The sequence below is a fragment of the Amborella trichopoda genome, chromosome 6, assembly GCF_054954075.1.
Source record: "Amborella trichopoda isolate Santa Cruz 75 chromosome 6, AtrichopodaSantaCruz75HAP2 v2.0, whole genome shotgun sequence".
In the NCBI taxonomy this organism is placed as follows: Eukaryota; Viridiplantae; Streptophyta; class Magnoliopsida; order Amborellales; family Amborellaceae; genus Amborella; species Amborella trichopoda.
The window spans coordinates 53,968,878-53,986,863 of NC_142341.1; the positions used below are offsets into that span (position 1 = coordinate 53,968,878).

At 37.1% G+C, this 17,986-nt stretch overlaps 1 protein-coding gene across 11 annotated transcripts in view; it reads right to left on the minus strand.

Annotated features, from left to right (window-relative positions):
- Window positions 1–17,986, minus strand: part of LOC18448777 (uncharacterized) — a 72,427-nt gene that overhangs the window by 53,848 nt on the left and 593 nt on the right. For 2 of the 11 annotated variants that reach the window (XM_088869496.1, XM_088869494.1), the window contains exons 2-7: window positions 16,967–17,054; window positions 16,751–16,840; window positions 13,556–13,657; window positions 10,975–11,161; window positions 7,657–7,750; window positions 5,621–5,733 (exon numbers count right to left, since the gene is read on the minus strand). The gene's annotated coding sequence lies outside the window, so the exon portion shown is untranslated. Of the gene's footprint in view, window positions 1–5,620; window positions 5,734–7,656; window positions 7,751–10,974; window positions 11,162–13,555; window positions 13,691–16,750; window positions 16,879–16,966; window positions 17,055–17,388; window positions 17,407–17,430; window positions 17,462–17,986 lie in introns of those variants that run through there. The other 9 variants (XM_088869497.1, XM_088869495.1, XM_088869502.1 and 6 more) reach the window with 6 other exon arrangements.

Sequence of the window (17,986 nt, forward strand, 5' to 3'; positions counted from 1 at the left end):
GTGGATATGTTTTTCTTCTTTTTTTTTTGGCTAGATATTTCAGTGGTAGGAATCGAACTTGAGATGTAGCATTGCCAAACGTCAACTGCTAACCACTCAAGCCCAAGCCCAACTCCTAGACAAACCAACCAACCAAAGATAGTCCCACAACATCTGTCCCTACCAACCCATGTAGAAGGAATAAAATAAGTTGAGATTGAACCTACATACTTGCAATCCACAACAAAGTTGATGGAGACCATGTCGTCCTCAATGTAGCCCAAGATGCCTTCAGCTTACCCTCAGACTCCTCCTTACAAATACAAAACCCCCACCACCACCAATAGGTAATTATCCTCGTATATGAATACACAAAGGAAGAAACCTAAGAAATGAGAAACTTAAGAAACTATATTATCACAAACAAGAAATTTCAGTATCCCCAACTTAGTTTTACCACCTCGAAAGGACTCTTACCAGTAGATCTATTGCACACGCTGTTATAAGCAAACTCGGTTTGAGGCAGTGCTAGGTCCCATTGTTTCTTCTTTTACCAGTAGATCTATTGCACACACTATTATATTCTGCGGATGATAAGCACTACTAACTTGTAACCGAGTGCCCAATTTCTTCCACAAAGTTACCCAAAAATGGCTGAGAAACTTCGTATCCCGATCTGAAGTTATTGTCTTTGGAACACCATGCAACCTCACCACCTCTTTGAAGTACAAGTTAGCAAAATGTATGGCATCTAGAGTCTTCTTGCGAGGTATAAAATGAGCCATCGTTGAGAATCTATCCACCGCTACGGATATAGAATCCATACCACTTTGAGTCTGCGGAAGTCCCATAACAAAATCCATACTAACAACCTCCCAAGGGGCATTAGGAATAGGAAGTGGAGAGTAAAGCTCTGTATTCTGTCGTTGCCCCTTAGCCAGTTGACATGTACGACACCTCTCAACAAACCGCACAACATCTCTCTTCATTTTTGGCCAGTAGTACTTAGACTCCACCAATACTATAGTTTTGTCTCGACTAAAATGTCCACCAAGACCTCCCCCATGGAGCTCTGTTATTAGGGTTTCTCTAAGGAAACCGATAGAAATACAAAGACGGTTTCCTTTAAAGAAAAATCCATCTTGAATAAAAAAATCCCAGACAACTCCACTATAACACTGGTCCCATATCTCCCTGAAGTCGTCATCATCTGCATAAAGATCCTTCATAAACTCAAACCTAGTAATAGCAGTCACCATCGTAGTTAATAGAGTCGACCTTCTACTCAAAGCATCTGCTACTCTGTTCTGACTGCTGACTTTATGCCGAATAACAAAAGTGAACTCCTGAAAATAGGCTACCCATCGGGCATGTCGCTGATTTAGTTTGTATTGCCCATTAATATACTTTAATGCTTCTTGATCTGAGAACAAAATAAATTCCTTCTAAATCAAGTAATGTCGCCAATGCCTTAAGGCTTGAATAATAGCATAAAACCCCACATCATAAGTAGAATATCGTCGGCGGGTGTCATTCACCTTCTCACTGAAGAAGGCAATAGGGCGACCTTCTTGGTTTAACACTGCACCAATTCCAACATGTGAAGCATCACAATCCAACTCGAAGACTTATATCAAAGTCTGGAAGATACAACACGAGTGCCTCAGTCACCTTCTGCTTCACCAACTGAAAAAATTTTCTCAGCTTCATCAGTCCATACAAATCCCCCTTCTTTAAACAATCTGTGATAGGAGCTATGATGGAACTAAAGCCTCTGATAAACCTCCTATAGAAAGTAGCCAACGCATGACAACTACGAACATAATGCATTGTAGTAGGAGTAGGGCAATCCCTAATAAATGCCACCTTCCCGTTAGTCAACCTTAATCCCCTAAGCTGAAACAACATAGCCAAAAAAGATGAGGCGATCTGTCATGAATTCACACTTTTTATGATTCAAATACAATTGTTGTTCCCGTAGCAAGTAAACACCAATTATAACTGCTCCATATGCACCTGCTCACCAATGTTGTACATTAGAATATCATCAAAGTGTACTCTTTCTTAGTCTGGATAATTTTGAAACCTTTAGATCTTAGAGCATCTCTCTAAAGTTCTAATTTTATGTTCACATCATTTCATGTCTTATCGTTCAAAACTATATCACCCACATACAACATGCACCACAGTACCTCATCTTATAGGTGCCTAGTTAATTCGTCCATAACTAAGACAAATAGGTATGGGCTCAATGTAGACCTATTGTTACTGAAAACTCACTTGACTCTCCACTAGTTGTGCATACACTAGTTACCGCTCCATCGTGCATATCTCACACCAAGTCGATGGACTGTCTAGAAACTCCTTTCGCTTCTAACACCCACCAAATCAAATCTCGAGGTACTCTATCATAAGATTTCTCTAGATCATGTGGAGCTCTTTTCCCATTGCCCTAAACTTCTCAATTAGTTGCCTAAGTAGGAAAATAGCATCGCTTGTTGACCTCCATGATATAAAACCGAATTGGTTTTCTGATACACTCGTTTCATGCCTTAGTCCTCCTCGATCACTCTCTCCCAGAGCTTCATAAGGTGGCTCATAAGTTTGATTCCTGGATAGTTCGCACAATTCTGTATGTCTCATTTGCTCTTGTAAATAGGTACCACAGTACGTCTCCTCTGTTCGTCTGACAATTTCTTTGTTCTTAACACCTTGTTGAACAGCTTGGTCAGCCATTTAATGCCAATCTCCCCCATGCACTTCGAAACCTCTACCGGATATCATCTGAACCTAAAGCCTTTCCTAAACCCTAAACCTAAAATCCTAAACCCCTAAACCCTTGTATGTCTTTTAGTTGGTAACATGCAAGCATGGTATGCATGACTTAAGTGGGTTGGCCATGTGCAGCACATACCTTATATATATCTGGAGGATGCCTTATAAAATTTGTACAATCAAACGTATTTCTATACTCGATTCAATAGAGGCCTAAACCAAAGCGATAGATATGTAAAAATCAGGTCTGATTACGTTTATTCCTAACCTAAATGGAATGTAATGACATAGGGATCCATAGTATCCATTTACATATGTTTGACCCTTTTCATAACGATAATGTACATAACCCTATTCCTTCAGGCCTGGTCCGGTATGGAATGAACTTATAATTTGATGATCAAGTTGATTCCTTGATTATAAGTTCATAACCCTAGCCCATTCCCATTTTGGGCGGAAAAGATCTACTAATTCTTTTATTCCAATTAGTAAGAGGGATCTTGAACTAAGAAATAGACCCTAGAAGTTAAAAGAAGATATCCTGAGCAATTGCAATAATTGGGTTCATTAATATTCCTGGTATAGTAGATGCTATACACATACAATCATACTCAATTCGATGGAATTGTTTGATCCTACAGGAGATTTTCTATAATTTCACATGTCAAGAGGTGCGAGTTGGTTCAAGTAGAAGGCTCAAAATGGGCATAAGGTCCAAAATGACACATTTAGAAATAGTTAGAAAAGATATAGGAACTTATGGCCTCACAGCGGGTATGTTCATTGATAGAGCAGACTGGCGGACCCTAAATCCTAAACTCTCCCCAAAATTGTATAGAACTGGCAATGGACCAGACCCGGACCAGATCGCCTTGTGCATATAATTAAGCCTGCAACGGATTAGTCTAGGATCGAATCACCTTGTATATATTATAGCTGACAACAAGCAAGTATGGTAAACAAGACTTAGGTGGGTTGGCCATACGCAGCACAGACTCAGTAAATCGCATGATAAGGGGTATGAGTTGCTTCAAGTAGAAGGCTCAAAATGAGTAAGAGTTATGCCAAAAAAGATATGATTGAAAATAGCAATAAAAGATATGGGAAATTATAGCCTCATTGAGGCTATCTTCCTTGATAGAACAAAATGGCAGACCAGGATTCGTAAAGCTGACCTTGATACTAGGGAAAAAGCTTGAATGATGATGATGACACACCCATATAACCCAAGGCTAGGGGCCTTCTAGGGCCTAATAGGTCTGCAAAGTTCTTTACAAACCTAAGAGTCCAATAATAAGACCACACTTGTTGTAAAAGCTTCGGCACATTATAAAACTTATTAGTGTGTATGGGATATTTGATTTGGCAGGTATTGGAAAAGAAATGAGTCTCTTCACAATGGAGTGCTATAAACAACTAATGGAGAGACGAGTGAATTTTCAGTAACAATAGGCCTATATCAAGGGTCGGCATTGAGCCCGTACCTCTTTGTCTTAGTTATGGACGACTTAACTACGCACCTACAGCATGAGGTACATTGGTGCATGTGATTCCCATATAACATAATTTTGATCGATGAGACCCAAAACGGTGTCAACATAAAGTTAGAACTTTGGAGGAAAGCTCTAGAATTCAAAGATTTTAAATTAGTCAAACTAAGATAGAGTATATGGAATGCAAGTTTAGTAATAATAAGAGAAGAGACGAGGAAGTAGTTAAGATTGACAGTCAGTAAGTACAAAAAAGACTGCACTTTCGATATCTTGGGTTGATAATCCTGGGAAATGGAGAGATTGAGGAAAATGTCGCATATAAAATTAGAGCTGGGTGGGTGAAGTGGAAATGTGCAACTGGAATTTTATGTGTTCACCGCATACCAATGAAGCTGAAGGGCAAATTCTATAGGACAGTGAGATAAGCTTTGCTCTATGAGGCGGAATGTTGGGTGGACAAAAAGCAATATACCCATAAAATGAGTGTAGCAGAGATGAGGATTTTGAGATGGATGAGCGACAAGACAAGAAGGGATAGAATTCAAAATAGATCCATTCGAGAAAACTTAAGTGTGGCACCAATAAACAATAAGATGAGAGAGAGAGTAGACTTAGGTGGGCTAGCCATGTGTGGCACTGATCTAGTAAAACACCGGTTAGAAGGTATGAGTTAGTTCAAGTTGAAAGATTGAAAAGGGCAATGGGTAGGCTCAAAAAGATGTGATTGGAAGGAGTTCGAAAAGATATGGGGACTTTTGGCCTCACTGAGGGTATGACCCTTAATAGAGCAGAATGGCAGATCAGTATTCATGTAGTCGACCCCAATTAGTTGGGAAAAGGCTATGATAATGATGAGTGTATATGAGATATTATCGATAAGGAAAGGTACCCAAAGAAACCATTTACTTGAAGGTAAAATTACTAACCCCCCCCCAGGTTAGATGTTTTCCTTATAATTCCTCTCATCAAAAAATGTCTCACCCATTGCCCGAAAGTCTTTTTTTTCCCACTCAATCCTCAAGGCCGTTTTTTAGCTTTATTAACAACAAAAATGCTATTACTAATGATTTCTACAAAAGTTAAAATAAACATTTATATATTTTCCTTTTTTATCTCATTTTTCTCTCCAGGCCTAATCTCATTCATTTTTTTTTTTTTGAAAGTTAACTGTGTTTCATTGAATAGAAAAATTACACAAGTATTAAAATCGAGGGTCCCTAAGCATGGGACCCTCTAGGTAAGTAAAAAGCCTGCTCTATAACAAAAGTACAGGCGTAAAGGTTACAAGATGTACAATGATATTACAAAAAATAGGGTTACGAGTTATTCCTTTGTAGAAAATTTAAGCTAAAAGGCAAAAGTTTAGCAACAACCAGTCCTTTATCCTCATGTGTCTTCAATTTGCGCTCTAGCCCCATCCTTTGCTTGGAGGTCAACGAATTTGTTTGATGTCCTCAAGGTATGCGTCCAAGAGACGTCCATATCCCTGCAAATGTTAGCAAACTCATCAAAAATAGGTGCAAGATACCAAAGAGGGGGAGAATCCGTTGATGCCCAAGTGATAATGTTCCTAACGTCCCCTTCCACATTAAACCTTTGTCCCCAAGAGGAGTTGAGACTTTTCAAACCTAGGAGGGCCATAGCTTCAGCATATTTGGAGTCTCGGATGCCTAAGTATACCGAATAAGTGTACAGGATAGCCCCACAATGGTCCCTATACACACCTCTAGCTCCTGGGTGGACTGGGTTTCTAAAGGACCAGCCATCGAAATTGAGTTTAATAGAACCAAAGTTAGGCGGTTGCCACCAGTGGGTTCGATTGGGCTTGCGGGGACGGTGGCACATAATATTTCTCCAGTCGCGAAGAAAAGATTTAGCAGAAATTCCTACAAAGGGGCGGTGATTGGAAGCCCAAATCACATTCATATTCATAATTCATATCATCATCATCATAGCCTTTTATCAATTAATTGGAGTCGGCTACATGAATCCTGATCTGCCATTCTACTCTATTAAAGGCCACCCTCAATGAGGCCATATGTCTCCTTATCCATTTGAATTACTTCCAACCACGTCTTTTTGGGCCCACCATTTGCCTTTTTCAATTCTTCCACTTGAACTAACTCGCACCACCTAACAAGCGTTGCACTGGGCTCACCAAAGTCTAGCCTCTCTCATCTTATCACTTAATGGTGTTACACAAATTTTTTTCCAAATGGATTCATTTCGAATTCAATCCCTTCTTGTCTTGCCACTTATCCATCTCAACATCCTCATCTTTGCTAAACTCATTCTGTGGGTATATTGTTTTTTGTCCGCCCAACATTCCGCCCCATAAAGCAAAGCTGGTCTCATTCATATTCATATCCCTCCCTAAAAATGAAAATGGACTAGTTTCACTCTCTAGAGATGTAATAGGTTTCTACTTGGAGAGATAAAATGGGAAAGAAAGAGAAACCAAAAATCAATTCATGCTTTTAGAGAGAATGGGAAAGAAAGACAAACCAACAAACCTATTCACATTTCTAAAGAGAGCCTTAGAGAGAGAAACTAACCTACCCATTTAAATTTTAAAAGAGATGACTACGAATGGAAGGTGGGCTAAGAAAGAGAAAAATAAAATATAAAAAACGACAAAAATATGATTTTTTTTTTTTTTTACTTTTATATGAAACATTAATAAGGGCACTTTTATTACAAATAAAGTTAAAGAGTACCTTGGGGAGCCAGTGAAATAAAAGAACTACTTTGGGATAACGGATGAAAAAGATTTTCAACTGGAGGCATTACAAGAAGAACATCCAACTTGGGCGATTTTAGTAGTTTTTACTTACTTTTAATGCAAGGAGATAACAATCACACTAGTCCATCACATTTCAAATTGAGTGGTTGTGAGTGTCATTGTTAAACTCAAAGTTTTCAAGATACATTGCTCCATCTTAGTGACATCCCAAGCCATCCAATTTGACATTTAATGGCTCACAACAATTATGACTTCCTTTCAACAAAGGTCCATGGTCTCATAGTATCAATGAACAAAAATTCGATCGCCGCCTAGGCGGCATTTTTTGAAAAATGGCTAGTCGTTAACTAGGCGGCCTGTCCTAGGTTTTATATTTCATCTTCTTCCAAAAGACTTGACTATTTTCACTTTAGACTCCCTTGTTTAAGATGATAAGCCTTCTAACACATGTTGACATCCAGCAGCAAGCCACACTCATGAGCATGCATATAACCCTACACATCCCATGGTGACAAATGTTCATAACTTCACATGGTTTGGTCCAGCAATACCATGGTTAGTGCATTAGAATATTGAACCATACAAAGTATCCATTCAGTTTGAACACTAAATATTAACTGCAGTTCATCTTCATTTCACAAGGAAAGAAAGGAGACGAGAACTTACCCCAATCTGCCATCTTCACCATAAAATTTGATACATTATTTCATGAACCAAAAGATTCAAAATCATTTGAGCTGCTACGCAACAAGGTGAGGTCCTGCAAGCCCAGCAGGATATGAAAAGCCATTAGTTAACATTAATGAAAAAGTTCAAGTTATACTGGTGTCTATTTGAAGCAGTCATTCCTGGAGCATTAACAAGCTACTTGGTCTTGATTTATAGTTCCGTCTTTCTTTTTCCCCTTTCTGATCTGTTTTTCAAATGAGTAAAGTGGGTGTTTTCTTCATGTTTGCAATATCAAAGAACCATGCACAAAAAATAACCGCACCAAATCTACGACATAATGCCCAAAAAGTGGACCAACATTCTGAAACTAAAAGTGACCAATTGAAGGCTCCCTCCCCATTAGAAGCTCGCTTTAGTATTCCACTAATTGCATTTTCAACAGAAAGTAGGCATTTAGTAGTTTCCATTAAAATATTGGAAACGAACAGAAATCCAATATTCCAAGTATGAGAAGCACAAATGAAACGAGATACAAAATATAAAGTATTACAAAAGCTCTATCAGGGCAAAGGTCAAACATGTACATGTAATATGAATAACAGTGTAATTCGTATGGCAAGAGTGCATTGGAAGCCGAAAAAATCGCCTTTAAAAGCCTTACCGCTTGGTTTTTTGAAAGATCCATGGGTGAAAGATGTTGTGAGAGGAAGGCTCTATGGATAAAATAGGCCATGTGATATGCGCTACTTGGAAGAAAAAGATCATCATAAAAGGTGTACTCTAATTGGATAAAAAGGCCATTAGAGTAGGGCTTTACTTGGATGAAACAAGCTATTAGAGCTGGTTGGAGCTGATTGTATCTAGGATATAGGGGGCTCCATCACTCTCGCCTTGGCATGTGAAAAGGCATTGAATTGGAGGATCCAACGTGGTGGATGTGTATAGTCCTTGTAATAGGCACAACCAAAGAAGATCCAGCGGGTGGATGCTGAGCCAGGAGGAAACTAAGACTCTATTGAGCAAAGCGGGACAAGAGGAAACCAAGACCCTATTGTGCAATGAGATGGTGGCTTGTAAAGGCGAGTGCCTAAAAGCATCTGCATGGCATCCTACTTAGCACGCAAGCATCACAATGACATTGGACCAAAATGGGTAAGAGAGGCGTACTTGGTTCATCGTTTGCATGTAGTTGGACTCCCCTTGCATTGAAGAAAGAGATCAGGACACTCCTATGCAGTTGTTGATCTTTGTGACCACAACCTTGTCTTTGGAGTGGTCAGGTGGGATCTATGGCATTCCATGGTCCCTCTATGCCTTGGTTATCTTTGATAGGCTAACCTATTACTGGGTAAGAAGTGGACTGGAAAAATACTCAGTGTATCATATACAAGAAGGGCTTATAGGACCGCCCAATGTTTCTGATTACTACGGAGGATCCGGATGATGTGCACTAAGTGATTGTAGGAAAGAGCAGTAGGTCCTTGTGACTGAAATTGAAAGCTTCGGGTATTGTGTGTCTACCTTCTGGATGGTTTTTTTTTGGCTCAACACTGTCTCATTATCATGTCAGATTGGTCACTGAACAATTTGTTTAAAATTTGCCTTTTAGTACCATGAAAAAAGGTATCGTCTATTGGTTGATAAATTTCAATTGGAAATGCAATTTCATGTGTAGTCTTGAAAAAGAGAAAAGAAGTTAGTAAAACTTGGTCCCCATGATCGGAATAGGTACATAGAATGTGATACAATAATAGGGAATCTTTTATGAAAATGAAAGCATTTAGTTGTGTGCTGAAAATTCTGTGGAAAACTCTAATGAATACTTCAAATGTTTTACCCCGAGAAATGCATGAAAAATTATGGGGTGCACGTGCAAAATGCTTGGCAAGCTTGGAGGAGATATTCGAGATATAGAGGTAAGTGTGGAAATGCTTGGTAGTGCCGAGAGGTGACGTAAAGGCGATGCAATCCCCTTAATTTTGTGTGGCAGAATCATGCTGGTTTCTGAAACATTTATTTTGGGGAGTTGAGTTCCTTCATATTATCAAGTTTTTGTCATTTTCACTTGATAAGTAATCATCCATCTTGGTATCATTTTTACTTGTTGCAGTAGGTAAAACAAAGAAACCAGAACAGTGGTCTTCTCCTACTCTTCTGGGAAATTGGTTGGAATTTTCAAACAAGTGGTTAAATTGTTAGCTAACAACTATAAACTTGTTAGCATGTTGTATATGAAGATTGCCTGTGACCTCTTCCTATTGTGATGCTATGTTTACCACTAGTTTGTACTATCACATATTTGCTATTGAATATTTATAAAGCTTGAATATTTTGGACAAGAAATTCAATTTTCTATACTTCAAATATGATTTTGGCTTTTGGCATGCAAATACTTTTTTGTGGCATTTGTTTTTTACATGGATAACCAACCAATGGTAATGTCCGAAAAAAAAAAAATTCAAACTCATTGAACTTCTAGTGGCAATCAATGCGCCAACAACAATAATAGAAAAGGAAAGAGTTATTATAATATCTTCGCATTATACTTGTAGGCTTGATGCGCTAAAGTGCAATTTTGTTCGGGTTTTGATTCCATAGTAGTATTCTAACCTGGCGAGTTGGTGTCTTTCTTATTAGAGCTCCTAGAGGTAAAGTTAAAAGCCCAGGGTATCATCTACCTGTCAAATATGCTTATGGTGTTTGTTTCAAAGAAACCTGTTGGAGACTCTATGGCATTTGAAATGCCTCTGGTAAGAATCTTTAGGATCTCTCAACCTTGCCTGCCAGAAATATGCTTTTTCCATGGTTGCATTGATCCACCCTCAAATTGCTCTTGCACGATGAAAGTTCATTAAACAATTGTGTTGTAATAGTGCTAGAGGGCCCAGTGCTCAGGGGACCTTGCAGGGGCCTAGAGTTCCATACATAATCACTATTAAACTATTGAAGGCTATCTTTAATGGGAGCTCATTTGGTTTTCTAACACATTTAACATGATAAACAGACAATATTTAACATTACATGTATAGATGTATTTACTGAATACTATCAATTTACATCCCCCTTGCGCATCTATCGTCTAACTTAACTATTGCAGTTGATGATTTGGACTTGAATAATGTGTAAACTTTAGGGGGTGTTTCTTACCTTGCAATTGAGAAACATTTATGTGGTCTTGCCACAGGTTGGCAAATTCAGTTTGTCACCCAATAATTAACTAGGGAATGCATGTCAAGATAACTTTGTCAGTATTATTGGTTTCGGTAATTCACTGCATTCTTTATTTCATATTAAAATTGTGCTTGCAAACTTTACCTTAAGGTGCTGCCACACTCAACAACATAATGGACCAGGAGACAATTGCAGCCTGAGAGGTGTTGCCTTTGCAACATGCCGTCATCATCTTTGCCAATGGAAATCTTACATGAGTAATCCCCTATTCTTTAGTATACAAATACCTTTGATCCTTTACAATCTGGTTCTTGTATCTGTTGTATATGTCCTGTGAACGATACACAGATAGAGTATTAGCATTCTATGAAATCATAGGATCATTGCACACATAAGCATATGCATGGACATGTAATACAGAAATATCTGAATGTTCATTTAGAGCACTATTAAATTATACATAATTTATTGTGCACAGTTCACAGTTAATGTGAAATGTGCATAGTTCATAGTTCAAGTGAAATGAACCAGAATTTTAAGTTCCCTGTAGGAATGAATTGCTTCATTTCATGGCTGGTTTTTCCTTCTTCTTTTTATTATTATTTTTTAAAAAAAAGATTCATTTATTTCTTGCATTATTTGTTGAAGATATTTCATTTAGGAACCCCGTTCTTTTCAGCAATTGGCTGGAATATATAAGAAAAAGGATATCTGTTTTGGGAGTCAATCTTCGTCCAGCGGCTAGTTGTGCCCATTTGCTGTCAGAGAAAATTAGTGACCATCAAATAAGAATCATGACCAGTTTTTGGAAGAACCTTCTTCAAAGTGTTACTTTCCTCATTGTTATGATATAGATGTAGGATTTCTATACAATATGGGGATATCCAAAGAAGGTTTCCATACAACTACATGGTTCACCAGCTGGGTAGTAGATGCAGACCGCCAATTTGATTTCTCAAAAGCACTTGATTAGAGCTTACTTATAAAAATATAGTAATTTATTACTCTTTCTACGTGAAAATGAGTTTAAATTTCCAATTTGCTGCATTATATTATCGAAAAACTCTTGGTTGTCACTTGTAGTTTCCGAAAATGACTAGGTGCCCTGCTTTTTTAGGAGGTTTGAAAAGCTAAATATCCTGTAAGAGCATAGTTCTTGATTTGAAAACTAGTTGTTGTATGGTTTTTGAAATACAGCAGCCACAATTTCTTGTTAGAGCAGGATACCTAATACTAGCACTGCTACGCTCCTAGATTTTCTATCTTGTTTTGCATAATTCAAATAATGGCACTTGACTAACATGTTAACTATGGATTCTGAAGAACATCACTGCAAGGGTGTTGCTTCTCTCTGTTTCATGAAGCGGCTATAGTTCTTACTTTAAGCAATGAGTTCTTCACAAAACCATTTGTAAGATGCCCAAGATAGGTCTATGCTTTCTTCCAAATAAATTACTTTCCCTCAACAAATATTTTTGTTTCTTGAAAAATATCAAGGTGCTCTTCCATTTGGTTTAAGAAATAAGAAAGCTCCATCATCTATGTTACAAGGATATGGGTACGAGTGTCAGTGTCATACACCAATATACATGTCAGAAACGCAACTTAGCCCCTTCTAGATACAACACATTCATATATATATTCGACGGGTCGGGAGGTGGGATTTTAAGCGATGAAAGTATTTTAGTTTTTGTAGTGTTAGACATGTGTGTCACATTCTTAGTGTCTACATGAGCCCAGAACCTTGGACGCTCATCCAAGTCTTGTAGCCCATCATTTATTTAGAATGTTGGTGTTTACATTATTCTTGATAACGATTTATAGATCTTTTCTCCGGTTCTTTGTTTATTTTGGAAGTGATGATGGCAAACAACAAGGAGTTGAAAGATTGTGACAAATATGAAACCTGTAGAGAGAGAGCAAAGTTTGGGTTCATGTGTAAAGTTATCATGGATATTGGGAGGCTTATGTGGACTAAAATATGCACCTTATTAACATATTGCTTGAGAATCACTTACTTGTTACAAAGCCTACTAAACATTCAAGCCTTCCCTAAATGTTTATTTAACTTCAGTTGCATTTATAGTTAGTTAACAATTAAATTTTCATTTGGATGATGAAAGTGCAAAATATATCCATGGAAGGTATTTTTTATCCTAATTATATCCACCTTTTAGCTTCCCATGCAAGGGTGTCCTCTCTCTCTCTCTCTCTCTCTCTCTCTCTCTCTCTCATACACACACATACACAGATTTGGCTTAGCAAAGTGGTTAGTTATTTTTGGGTACCAATGCGATATCCTAAGTCCTAGTTTCATTTATCTTTTATCTTATATCAAATATCCCAGGTTTCAATCTTTTCTCTTCACATTTTTTCCCCCATTATTTCAAATCACATGCCTTCAAAGCATTGTTTTTATATTTATATACATTTGAAATTTTTTTTTTTAAAAACAAACGTAGACTGTCCAACATTTTAGAAACAAATCTGAAGCGGACGCTTGTTACAGTGTTGGTAGCCATGTTTTTCTTATTATTCTTTCATATATAATTTGGAATGGAAGCTGTCAGGGAAATGTTGGAATTCTACTAAGAGCCTACAAAAACAATTTTAAACACCCTCTCCAAAACCTGATGTTAAATTACCAAATCACTAGAAGGATTCAAAAACAAATCTAAAGACCACATCAAATTCCGAAATAATGAATCGACAAAAAAGCAGCTACCTGTCAAATATGTTTATGGTGTTTGTTTCAAAGAAACTTCTTGGAGCCTTTATGGCATTTGAAATGCCTCTGGTAAGAATCTTTAGGATCTCTCATCCTTGCCTGCCAGAAATAAACTTCTCATGTGGCATTTTTCTGCAATCATAGCCATATCTACAATTATAATAGTGCTACGAATATTTTCTCTTACAGATGTAATGTGACACTGTGATTAGGGCCATCTCAAACGTCCATTTAGGATGGACGGTTGGATAAGGGAAGGTATATAAGTTTTATGCTGTAGGGGAAGCATAGAAAGTTTGCCCTTATCTAATAGGAAAAGATGACAGATAGGTAAAAAAGAAAAGAGTAACTCCAAACCATGTGTCCAGGTCAAACCATTACCATTACCATCAACGTCTACTTTCATTTTATCTATCAATATCACCTCTACCAAAGGTAAAAATAACAAGAAAAAAGAAGAATAGAGAAAAATGAAACTAAGGCATCCATCGATACCAATCAATCAATGTCCTATGCCGACGACCTTAGGGTGATAAATCTAGGGTTTGGAGGCAGCCTCAAATAGAGGGGACATATGTGGAGTAAAAGAAAAACGCAATTAAGGCATCCAACCCAGAAGAGATAGAAACTGGGTTTAGAGGGAAAAAATTGGATTGTCAAGAGAAAAAAAAAGTCTCTAAGAAGAAAGTTTTCTTATAAATTGTAAATTCAGTTCTATAGTCCAAGCGTTTAGAGCATAAATTGTTGAGCATTTCTCCCAGGACCTTCTGAAGAAATTTTAAACCCAATATACAAAGCACATGACAAGAAAGGATCAAATCAGGTGAATCATAAAAGCGTAAAAAAAATACGATGTGCTCATAGTGAAAATTCAATTATAATAGAAAAAATGGAAGACATATAACAAACAAAAACAATGAGGAAAACCTATAACAGCATAGATATAAAGAAGATTGTGGTGAGAAAACATAAAGATGCGGAGGTTAAAAACCATCTAAGCATAGGCTCTCCATTTGTTAACAAATCATATCCCAAAGTCCCTCGAGCTCTTCTCTAGTGCTAAAAAAAAAGCGTCGATCTCACAAGCTTTCGTGTCCTACCTCCTTGACCTCTACCATCTCTATAATCACCAGTTTTCGGCCAATGCACCAAACCAAATTGTTCATGGCAGGTCTCAGGTTTATAACAAATATCTTTCTAAATTGGTTTATACTTTTTTCAATCACTCGACACATAAAAAAATAAGAAAAAAAATAGCGTTAGTTAAGGATCTTAAAATATTTTCGTCCCCATAGAGGTTTAACAAGTTTGCTAAAAAAAAAAGTTCATCACATGCCTCATTTGTCCATAAGCTTCTATGTTGTGTCATGTGAAAAATCTATTAAAAATAATATTCATGAGGAAACTGCCACAATTTCCCAATGTTAAATAAATGAATGGCTTCATGCATGACAGACATTCATGGTTAATACTGAGCGATGTTATAACACTTTGCTTGGGCTAACTCGACCAAGTACAAGGCAAAGTGGACTATAGATGATATACATATGCAAGGTTCTCCATCTGTTACCAAATCAGATCCCAAATTGCCCTAAGCTCTTCTCAAGTTCTAGAAAAATGCCTCGATCTCACAAGGTTTCATGTCCTACCTCCTTGACCTCTGCCATCTTTGTTATCACCATTTTTCAGCCAAACCAAACCTCATCATTCATGGCAGGTCTCAGGTTTACAACACATATTTCATTAAAGGGAATATCTTTCAAACTTGGATTATGCTTTTTTCAAACACTCGAACCATCAAAAAATAGAAAAATAAGAAAAAAAAAAAAGAAGTTAGTAAGGATCTTAAAATATTTTTATCCCCATAGATGTTCAACAAGTACGTAGAAAAGAAAAAAAAGAAAAAAGAAAAAATCATCACATGCCTCATTTGTTCACAAGCTTCTACGCTATGTTATGTGAATAATCCATTAAAAATAATATTCATGAGTAAACTACCAAATTTCCCAATGTTAAAGAAATGAATGGGTTCATGTATGAGCATTTACACCATGGCCATGTCTGTGTGTGTGACAGACATTCATGGTTAATACTAACCAGTGTTATTCCACATTGCTTGGGCCTTAGAAGCAGCCCGAGTAACTCAGCCAAGTGCGAGGCTGAGTGGACTAGGTCTGTGCATGACCAAAAAAGCCCCTTAAAAAAAAGATTTCTTTAAAATGCTAATAAATAAAATAAAATATTTAAACCTGAAACAAAACTAAAAACAACATGTAAGGAATCCAAATAAGCTCAAAAGACTATAACAAATTGGATTACAAAATATGGTTTAGGGTTGGAGATTCCAGAAAAATCCAACAAAAAAATTACAAAAACAGGGCATTTGACAATAAAAAGTCACAAACCATTGTAAAGCATATCCAAATTACATATACATAAATTGATCCCACAAGTTTATATAATTCTCATGTTTGTTTCGTTCTTTAATGTACCCTTGTTGTACCCTGGAACTAACGCAGGCCAAAATCTGATAGAACCAATGCCATGAACTAGAAAGAAGAATTAATAGATGTAAAATTCATGAAACCATCAAATCCAGATAGTTCAAAAAAGGGGACACAAGAGAAATGACATATAGGTGTTGTCAATACGAGTTGACCTTTGTTTTGCATGGCATCTCTTCAGGGTGTGCATCCTTGTTGAGGCGTTGTTGAACCTCATTTGTAGTGCAAAAATTTCATAGATTCACTTCTCGTGTTTCATGAATAAGTTTATTGAGTTTAGTTGGAATGCAACAAACCCAGTTGTATGGAGCAGTTTTACTCTCAAAATCCCATAAATTTCTCTCTAATACTTTATCTAGAAAGAAAAGATGGTGATGAGAGATTAGGATGCATCTAACCTTGCCATGTGTACATAAGAGAATCCATATGTGCATTGCATGTTCTTTCTTTCTAAGTTGTAATTCAGGCTAATTCTTATAAGTATGGTATGAATATCTTATCTTATAACTGATACTTGTAGGCTTAACCAGATTTGGTGATACTGAGGTAGGGTTAGAGGAAACAGAAACACCTTTAGAAATTTGTTAGAATTCCAAATATCTGAGAAACTATCTAATATGACCGGCAAAAGTAAAACTCGAGGGGTCATTGAGAATATTTGGGAATAGGGTTTTGTTTGTTTCCATACCTGCACAACACAAATGGTCTTGAGGTGAATGGGGGAATTACGAGGCAGCCTAATGTGGTCGATCTCGTAGAAGCAATTCAGCGTTGTTCCCTGCACATATATTACCACCTCACGCTGAACACTCGATACTGATAAATAAAAGAAAAAAGAAAAAAAAAATCAAGTAAGAACATTTTCTCTCACAACAAATATATAGAAACACAAATCAGAAATTACCACATCACTCGCAGTTGGAATGTTTAGTTGACAGACGCATCATTGGACAAGGCTTCTCTCCCTCCACTACTTCACGCTTACACCCCTCCTGAAATCCATTTTTAACCAATTAAATAATCGACCAATCAAAATACTCACCAATCACATTCCTCCCATTTTTAACGAAAAAGTATTCCTAAAAAATCCTCTCTCTCTCTCTTTTGTACTTTACATCAACTGAAAATCACGGTTACATTTATGCAAATCTCCGAGATTATGATTACAATTAACCTCCCTCGTGCCTCAACTCAATCCAAACACCTCCAAATCGCAGATATCAGATATCAGATATAATACCAAATGCAAAGCGACTGGTAATAATATCTCTGAAAGTGCATGTCCAACAATAGAATTGGAGGGTTAAGTCTCCCCCACTGACTTACCCACAAAAAATATTTTTGGAGGGCTATGGCCAACATTCTTACCGGCTTATCATTTCCATAGAGTTTGCACTCCCTGTAACATATCCCATAGCATTTCCATCGCAATGAGCTTCTCTATCTGTTATCTCTCATTTAAATAAAAATGGTGCAGAAAAAAGGGAAACAAGATTCTTTTCTTTTCGTTTAGCACTTTAAGGCTTTGTTTGACAAAACAAAATCTGGATATTCATATTTTAGAAATATGCGTATAGCCATTACCAGTTTTCCATATATATGAACTATAAATTATTCTGAATATGCATATTTCTGAGCATGTTTGAATGTCCACCTCTATCTTAAAATTTTGTCACATTACTGTCCACCTCTATCTTAAACTTGTCACATTACTGTAAACAGAAGAGAGAGAAAGAGAAGTAGAGAGAGGAAGAGAGGAGTACTGTAGCTAATTACAGGTTCGAAAATAGAGAAGTAGCCAATAAATCTTTTTTCCTTTATGGAGAGTATAAATAATGCTACAGAATTTAGTTTAGAGAGAAATGTTAATTTAGAAAGAGGGAAACATTAAAAAAGCCTGTCCCATTTACAGTACCCACTGAAA